A 9,333-nucleotide genomic window follows, 5' to 3' on the forward strand; every position below is an offset into this window, starting at 1 on the left:
AAGCTCCATCTACTAACTGCCATGACTTCCTTTAAGTTCTAACCAAAATCCAGTCTTTTGCAGGAAGACTTCCTAAGCCTTTCTTGAATTCAGTATTTCCTTGTTAATTATCTCTTATTTATCATTGCTTTGTACATATTTGTTTGCATGTTATTGCTCTATTGGAGGTCAAGCTCCTTAAAGTAAAGGTCAGTTTTTCATTTCTTTTTGTATATTCATTGCTTAGTATGGAACATGAAACATTGCAGGTACTTCAATAAGTTTACTGATTGGTATAAATTAATGATTCCAAGAGATGCCAGGGAATATTCACATAAAGTTAAAAAATAGAAAACATAGCTAAAAACATTTAAAATATCATATCAAATATGAACCTAGAAAGCATTTTTAAAAAAGAAAGTTAAGAATCAATGGATCATATAGTAAGGGGAAAGATTTATGACCAAACAAGAAATAGAGTATATTATAAATTGCAAAATGTATTGTGTTGACTATATTAAATTAAAAGATTTTTACACTAATAAAATCAATGCTGCCCAGAATAGAAAGAAAATAGAAAGCTGGGAAAAATTTTCACAGCTAAAGGTTCTGATAAAGATCTCATTTCTAAAATTTGTAGAGTATTGTATCAAATTTATATGGTTACAAGTCATCTCCTAAATGATAAATGGTCAAAGGATGTGAACAGTTGTCAAATGAAGGTATTAAACCTATATAGAATTTTATGAAAAAATTTTCCAAATCATTACTGACCAGAGAAATGCTAACTAAAACAACAAAGTGGTTCAATCTCAAACCTATCAGATAGGCTTAGATGACAAAAAGGGAATACAGTCAATGTTGGAGAGGTTCTGGGAGGATTGGGCAATTAATGTATAATTGGTGGAGTTGTGAACTTATCCAATCATTGTGGAGAACAATATAGAACTTTGTCCAAAGAGCAAAAGCTTATCATAACATTTGATCCAGAAATTCTAATACTAGGCCTATATCCAGAAGTAATAAAAATGGGGAAAGTCCCACATGTTCCAGAATATGCATAGCAGCTATTTTTGTAGTGGCAAAGAATTGGAATTTGAGGGGATGTCCATCAATTGGGGAATGGCTGAACAAGTTATGGCATATGAATATTATGAAATACTATTGTTCTAAAAGAAAGCATGAATTGTCAGACTCTAAAGAAGGATGGAATGAATTATAAGAACTGATGCTGAGAGAAAAGAACAGAACCAAGAGAACATTGTACACATTAACAACCAAATTGTGAGTTGATCAATCTTGATGGATACAACTTTTCTCAGAAGTTCAGAGGGCTATGACAACCCTAGACACCTGTTATGGATAATGCTATTCACATCCAGAGGAAGAAAAATAAAACAAAGCAAGCAAACAAACAAAAAACCCATACAGAATCTGAATGAACATGACATTAACTTTAAAAAAAATTCTTATGTTTTTCTTTCCTATCTCATTGTTTTCTTTATTTTCACTTAATCCTAATTTCTCAGTCAGAAAATAACTAATTGTTAAACATGTTAAACTCATATGTATGTATAATATACTCCAGATTGTTTGCCATTGAGGGGAAGGGATGGGAAGGAAAGATGGAAAGAAATTTTATTTCTTACAATTTTTCTCCCTCCTTCCCTTCCCTCCCCCTTGCTCCTGACAGAAAGTCATCTAATATAGGCTTTACATTTATAATCAGGAGAAATATAGATTGAAATTGAACATGTTATGAGAGAAGAATCAGATCCAAATGGAAGAAAGAAAACATTAGAGATTATAAAATTCCCTGAGTCATAATACATAAGACAACTGAGATGATAAACTTAGATCTTCATTTAAACTCCATAGTTCCATCTCTGGATATGGGTAGTAGTCTACATCACAAATCTTTTAAAATTGTCTTTGGCTATTGTACTCTTGAAATGAACAAGTCCATCATGATTGATTATCATCCCATGTTGTTGTTAGACTGTATAATGTTTTTCTGGTTCTTCTCATTTCACTCAGCATTAATTCATGCAAGTCTTTCCAGGTCTTTCTGAAATTCCATCCCTCATGATTTCTTATAAAACAACAGTGTTCCATCATGTACATATACCACAGTTTGTTCAGTCATTCCCCAATTGATGGGCATCCCCACAATTTCTAATTTTTTGCCACTATGGAAAGAACTGTTTTGAATATTTTTGTACATGTGAAATTATTATCCCTTTTCTTTATCTCTTTAGGATACAGACCCAATAGTGATATTGCTGGATCAAAGAGTATGCATATTTTTATTGCCCTTTGGGAATAATTTTAAATTGTTCTTCGGAAAGGTTGTATCAGTTCTCTACTAACAATGCATTAGTGTCCCAGTTTTCCCACATCCCCACGAACATTGATTGTTATTCTTTCTAGTCATATTGCACAATCTGAGAGGTGTGAGGTGGTGTCTCAGAGGTACTTTTATTTACATTTCTCTAGTCAAAAATGATTTATAGTAATTTTTTATATGACTATAATTTTGGTTTCTTTTTCTGAGAATTGCCTTGGAAGAAAATTTTCTATCTTAACTATATGCTTATGCATGTGAATGAATGTTGAAAAACTCATATAACATGTAATTGTAAAATTAAAATAAAAATCAATTAAATAAAAAAATAAAATATCAATTGAATAAAAAAAAAATCAAAAGACTACCTTAACTCTAGGAAAAAAGAAGAGCCTAGACATAATTTTCTAAATTGCCCCAAATAATTAAAAACAGGAGATAAAATATATCTCTGTGATCATAAAAAGAAATGCCTGAGATTTTATGTATATTTATCATATTCTGCAACTTTGCTAAAATTGATACTTAGTCAAGTAATTTTTTTAGTTGATTCTCTAGGGTTCTTTAAGTATAACATCATATCATCTGAGAGGAGTGATTGTCTTGTTTTCTCATTGTCTCTTCTAATTTCTTCAATTTCTTTTCCTTCTCTTATTGTTATAGCTAACATTTTTAGAACCATTTAAATTAATAGTAGTATTAAGGGTCATTCTTATTTCACCCCTGATCTAATGGAAATGCTTCTAGCTTATCCTCATTAAAGATAATGTTTGCTGATGGTTTTATTTTGATTCTATTTGTCTTTTTTAAGGAATGATTTTTTTTATTCCTAAACTCTCCAGTGTTTTTGAATGAGAATGAGTACTGTATGTGTTCAAATTTTTTTCAGTATTTATTGAAAGTATCTATTTCTATTAATTTTGTCTTTGATATGATCAATTATGTTGATAGTTTCCCTAATATTGCACTAACCCTGAATTCCTATTATAAATTCCATCTGGTGATATTATGTAGTTCTTGTGATAAATTGCTATAATATCCTTGCTAGTATTTGGTTCAAAACTTTTACATTTATACTCAATAGGAAAGTTGGTCCATAATTCTCTTCCTGTGCTTTAGGTCTTCCAGATTTTGTTATCAACACCATGTTTGTGCTATAAAAGGAGCTTGAGGTTTCAGCTAGGTGGCAAAGCAGAGACAATAATTACTTAGCTATGTAACCTTGGGCATGTCACTCTTAACCCCATTGCTTTAAATAAATAAAATTTAAAAAATTTAAAAGTTTACATTGTATTAGTATTAATTGCTTTTTATATTACATGCTTGGTTCAGTTCACTGGTGAGCCCATCTGGTCTTGCATATTCTTTTCTTAGGTAGTTCATTAATGCCTTGTTCAACTTCTTTTTGTAAGATAGGGTTATTTAAGTGTTTTATTTTCTCTTCTGTTAATATGGGCAAGTTATAACTTTGTAAATATTTATCATTTAACTTAGATTTTTAGCATAATGTTGGGCAAAATAATTCTAAGTTATTGCTTCAATTTCCTATTCATTGGTGGTGATTTTACTTTTTACTTTCTTTTTTTTTAGGTTTTTTTGAAAGGCATTGGGGTTAAGTGACCTGCTGAAGGCAACATAGGTAGGTAATTATTAAGTGTCTGAGGCCAGATTTGAACTCAGGTACTCCTGACTTCAGGGCCAGTGATTTATGCACTGTACCACCTAGCTGTCCCCACTTTTTACTTTCTTGATACTAGATATTTGGTTATCTTCCTTCCTTTTTTTAAATCAAATTAAACAATGACATTGATTTTCTCTTTCATAAAACTAACTCCTAGATTTATTTATTAGCTCAATACATTTTTTTAAACTTCCAATCTTATTAATCTCACCATTGATATTAGGATTTCTAATTTGGTACTCAACTAGAGATTTTTAATTCATCATTTCTTCTGCTTTTTATTTGCATGCATAATTCATTGATCTGTAATTTTTCTATTGTGTTGATGTAAGAATTTAGATAAAATATTTCCCTAAGTACTAAATGCATGCATGTCAAACATTTTAGTATGTTGTCTTATCGTTATCTGCTTTAAAGAAATTATTGATATGATTTGTTCTTTGTCCCATTTCTTTTCTTATTATCCACATTCAAATTTGTTTCCAAATACATACAAAGATAGTTTTTAATAATCTTCTTATTGCAAATTTTTGAATTCCTTTCTCCCTTCCCCCCTTCCCTTATCAGCAAGACATCTGGGATATAGGTTATACATGTTCAAGCATATTTAACATATATGAGACATGTAAAAGAATTAGAATTAAGAAAACAATACATGAGAAAGAAAAAAACAATAAAAGAATTTTTAAAAAGTGAACATACTTTTTTTTCAGTGAAGGATCTAGATTTATTTGTTTTATATTATTAAAATAACTTTGTTATAAGAGTAAATATATCATCCCCCCCCAAGAAGATGAGAAATCTCAGGAATAGTGAGAGAGAGAAAAAAATGTATTTTAGTCTGTATTCAAATTACAATTGCTCTGACTCTGGGGTGAGTTGCTTTCTTTATCATAAGCCCACTAGAAAAGTTGATTCAATATTTTTCCCACAGTTGCTATTACTAGCTGTATTTCCCTCCACTCTATTCCTCCACACTCTCATTTATTCTATTCTCTCTCTCTCTCCTTTAAATCTGACCCTGTCCAAAAGTGTGTTGTATATGAGTACCCTTTCCCATAATCTTCTCTCTCTTCTATCACCTATTCCCCACTTCCCTCCCCTCATTCCCCCTTATCCCATCCCTTTCTTCTCATTTTTCTCTAGGGTAAGATAGATTTCTATATCCTATTAAATGTGTATGTTATTTCCTCTCTGAGCCATTTCTGATGAGAATGAGGGCTTATTTATTCCACCTTGCCTTTCCCTGTTCCACAACATTGAAAAAGATTTTTCTTGACTCTTATGTGAAATTTCTTAGCTTCTTCTTCATCTCCTTTCCCTTCCTCCCAGTACTTTCCTTTATCACCCATTGACTCCATCTTTTTACTATATTATATTATTATATTCTGCTCCTTCCTGTGTCCTGTCTCATATATGTTCCTTCTAACAGCTCTTATAAATCAGAAAGTTCATATGAGTTATCAATATCTTATTCCCATACAGGAATACAAACAGTTCAATATGATTAAGTTCCTCATAGTTAGTCCTTCTCATCCACCCGCTCTATGGTTCACCAGAGTCCTGTACTTGGAAATCAAACTTTCTGTTCAGCTCTGGTGGTTTCATTAGGAAAGTTTGAAAGTTCCCTGTTTCAATGAAGGTCCATCTTTTCTCCTGAAAGTGGGTGTTCCATTTTGCTGGGTAGTTGATTCTCGGTTGTAAACCAAGATCTTTTGCTTTCTGGAATATCATATTCCAATCCCTACCAGCCCTTAATGTAAATGCTGCCAGATCCTGTGTAATCCTGACTATGGAGCCTCAGTAGGTGAATTGTTTCTTTCTGGCAGCTTTTAGAATTTTTTCTTTGATTTGGGAATTTTGGAACTTGGCTATAATATTCCTGGAAGTTTTTCTTTTGGGATCTCTTTAAGGAGGTGACCAATGAATTTCTATTTTACCCTCAGCTTCTAGGATCTCAGGGCAATTTTGCTGTATTATTTCTTGGAAAATGAAGCCTAGGCTCTTTTCCTGGTAACCCAATAATTGTTAAATTCTTTCTTCTGGAACTGTTTTCAAGTTCCGTTGTTTGCACAATGAGATATTTCACATTTTCTTCTAATTTTTGGCTTTTTTTGGAGGAGTATTATTTCTTCCTTATTTCTTGCAAAGTCATCAGCTTCTTTTACTTCTATTCTGCATTTGAAGGAGTTATTATTATTGTTTTTTTTTTTTATTTTTTGCAAGGCAATGGGGTTAAGTGGCTTGCCCTAGACCACACAGCTAGGTAATTATTAATTGTCAGAGGCCAGATTTGAACTCAGGTACTCCTGACTCCAGGGCCAGTAATCTATCCTCTGGGTCAGCTAGCCACCCCTGAAGGAGTTATTTTATTTTAGGTTTTTGCAAGGCAATGGGGTTAAGTGGCTTGCCCAAGGCCACACAGCTATGTAATTATTAAGTGTCTGAGACCGGACTTGAATCCAGGTACTACTGACTCCGGGGCCAGTGCTTTATCCACTATGCCACCTAGCCACCCCCAGGAGTTATTTGCTTCAGAGGGCTTTTTTATCTCCTTTTCCAGCTGGCCAGTTTTGCTTTTTAAGGCATTCTCCTCCTCCTTTGCTTTTTGTTTTGCTTTTCTCCATTTGGCGTAAACTGGTTTTTAACATATTATTTTTTTCATTAACTTTTTGTATTTCTTTCACCAATCTGCTGATTTGGTTTTCATGATTTTTCTGCATTGCTCTCATTTCTCCTCCCAATTTCTCCTCCACCTCCTTTAATTGCTTTTCAAAGTCTTTTTTGAACTCATTCATAGTCTGAACCCATTTTCTAATTCTCTTGGAGGTTTTGGTTATAGAAGCTTCAAATTTGTCATCATCTGAGTATGTGTTTTGATCTTCAGTGGCACTAAAGTAATTTTCTATGGTCAGATTCTTCTTTTTTTTCTGTTGTTTATTCATTTCCTCATCCCAAAACTAATTTACAGAACTTCCAAGACTTTGGGTTTTTTTTGGAGGGGAGGGGAAACCCCACTGGGACCTTTTTTCCTCCATGGTCTTATGCTCTCTTGCCTGTGCTTTGCTATGTAGATGATTACAGCACTTCCCTCTACCCTGAAGCTGTAAGGAGGAGCCCTGCTTAGTTATCTTAGTATGGAAGGCCAAACTGCAAGCTGGATCAGAGTGTGGACAAACAGCAGAGTCCTGGCCCAGGGAGAGCAGAGAGATTTCTGTTCTGTCTCCCCTGGCCCCCTTACCCTCTGTGGGCTGTGCTCTGGAGGTGCAGGCTGGTTTCCCCCCAATTCTCACTGCAGGTTCTGTGGCTGGTGCTCCTCCCTCCACACTCATTCCAGTGTAGCAGAGTTCTTTCACTGATCCTTCAAGCTGTTACCTGGCTGCATTGTGACCTGGGATTTTTCCAACTCCCAGTCCTGGTGAAACACATCTTTCCCACAGAACTTCTAAATTATCTTGGACTGGGAAAATGTATCACTCAGTCTTTCTGTGGGTTCTGCCCCTCTAAATTTTGGCTAGGGTTATAAATTTGATGGTTTTTGGAGTATTTTGGGAAAGGAGTTCCTGGGAAATTCTGCCTTCACAATGACATCTTGATGACCATGAACATATTTTTTTATACAAATGACCATGAACATATTTTTTATACAAATGCTGAATGCTCTGCATTCAGATGCCATAATTTTTCCTGTGAATGTGGATGGTATTTTCCATAAAGGTCTGTTTGGTTTATCCTTGATCACTGAACTGCTGAGATGAGTGGTGTTCATCAGAGTTCATCATTTCACAATGTTATTGTTAATTTGAACAAAGTTGTCTTGTTTCTGCTCACTTCACTCAGTATCAGTTAATGAAAATCTTTCCAGGCTTTTAAGAGGTCAGACCACTTATGATTTATTTTTTAAAAATTAAAAAAAAAATTCTTCTCCCCTCCCACCCCTCTTCCCTTCAACAGCAAACAGGTTAATATTGTACATAGACATTTATACTAAACATGTTTACAGATTAGTCATTTTCCGTATGAGGAATTAGTATTAAGGGAAAGAAATACCTGAGAACTATGTTTCAAAAAATGAATGCTGTGTTCTTAAATTTCTGAAGGATTTTTTGTTTATTTGTTATTTTTCTTCCTCTGGATGGGTATAGCATTGTTCATTGCCAGTCTAATATAATAAGGTCGTCCTAGGTCTCTGAACTGCTGAGAGCAGCTTCATTCATCAGAGTTGATCATTTCACAATGTTTTTGTTAATGTGTATGATGTTCTTTTGGTTCTACTCCCTTCTCTCAGCATCAGATCCTATAACTCATTGCATACTGGGAGATGATAAACCTTGATAGAAACAGCTACTCTCAGCAGTTCGGAGAATTAGGATAATTGTATTAGACCAGCTATGGACTAGGTTATCCCCATCCAGAGGGAGAAGAACAAAACAAAACAAATCAAAACAGAACAACAAAAATAAAAACAGCCCTTCAGAATCTGATGAGAACTTTATAAAAGTTATCTCTTATCCCTTGATCCTAATTCCTGACACTGAAAATAAGTAATCTGTAAACATGTTTATAAAAAATATGTATGTATAATGCTAACCGAATTTCACCACTGAGGAGAGGGGGGTAGGAAGGGAGGGTGGAGGAAATTCTGTAACTTAAAAAATATACATGGGCATATGGATGAAAATAAATAAATAAATATTTTTTTCATTTTTTTTTTCTTTTTGTAAGGCAAATGGGGTTAAGTGTCTTGCCCAAGGCCACACAGCTAGGTAATTATTAAATGTTTGAATCTGGATTTAAACTCAGGCACTCCTGACTCCAGGACTGGTGCTCTATCCAGTGCACCACCTAGCCACTCCTATAATTTTTAAAAAATTAAATTTAACTTTCAGTTAACTCATGATTTCTTACAGAACAATGGAGTACTATTATGACTTTTAAGTAGTTCAGTGATTCTGATGTTATCTCTCTTGGATCTATTTTTCAGGTAAGCTGCTTTTTCTATATTTTACATTTTCTTCCTTTTTTTTTTCTAATTTATGTGATAGATTATTTTTAGGTTTTTGCAAGGCAAATGGGGTTAAGTGGCTCGCCCAAGGCCACACAGCTAGGTAATTATTAAGTGTCTGAGGCTGGATTTGAACTCAGGTAGTCCTGGCTCCAGTACCGGTGCTCTATACACTACACCACCTAGCCACCCAATGTGATTGATTCTTGATGGACCAATTCTAATTTTTAAGGTATTAATTTTCTTTATTAGCTTTTTCTTTTTCATTTGGTCATTTTTAGTCTTTAAAAAGTTATATTCTAAAATGAATTTTTTGTCTTCTTT

General features: G+C 33.8%; 1 long non-coding RNA gene across 1 annotated transcript in view; it reads left to right on the forward strand.

Moving 5' to 3' along the window:
- The window catches only part of LOC141519986 (uncharacterized), a 41,946-nt gene extending 32,954 nt beyond the window's left edge, over positions 1 to 8,992 (forward strand). The window contains exons 3-4 of the long non-coding RNA XR_012477498.1: positions 3,914 to 3,962; positions 8,915 to 8,992. This is a non-coding gene — a long non-coding RNA (uncharacterized LOC141519986). The remainder of the gene's footprint in view (positions 1 to 3,913; positions 3,963 to 8,914) is intronic.
- The last annotated feature ends 341 nt before the right edge of the window (positions 8,993 to 9,333 follow it).

Source organism: Macrotis lagotis, chromosome 4 (assembly GCF_037893015.1).
Source record: "Macrotis lagotis isolate mMagLag1 chromosome 4, bilby.v1.9.chrom.fasta, whole genome shotgun sequence".
Lineage (NCBI taxonomy): Eukaryota > Metazoa > Chordata > Mammalia > Peramelemorphia > Peramelidae > Macrotis > Macrotis lagotis.